The following is a 323-nucleotide window of genomic DNA, read 5'->3' on the forward strand; positions in this document are numbered from 1 at the left end:
CTTGCCTGCACATGAGAATTGCCTTAGGAATATTAAAGACATACCAATACCTAGGCCCATCCTTGATTTAACTGGTTTAGATTCCTAGTCCTTTGCCTAGATACAGAACCTCGTATACTTTCATGCATATTTAACTCCCTGGGTATCTTGTTGAAGTGCAGCTTCTGATTCAGGGTGTCTGGGATAGGACCTGATTCTCGATTTCTAATAAATTCCCAGGTGCTGCTGCTGCTGCTGCTGCTGCTTCTGTCCAAAGTAGTTAGAGCACGGGTTCTGAAACTTGGTCTTACATGGGTCATGTATCAGGATAAAAATACTCATGT

The sequence above is a fragment of the Tupaia chinensis genome, unplaced genomic scaffold (genome assembly GCF_000334495.1).
Source record: "Tupaia chinensis unplaced genomic scaffold, TupChi_1.0 Scaffold000153_1, whole genome shotgun sequence".
Taxonomy (NCBI): Eukaryota; Metazoa; Chordata; class Mammalia; order Scandentia; family Tupaiidae; genus Tupaia; species Tupaia belangeri.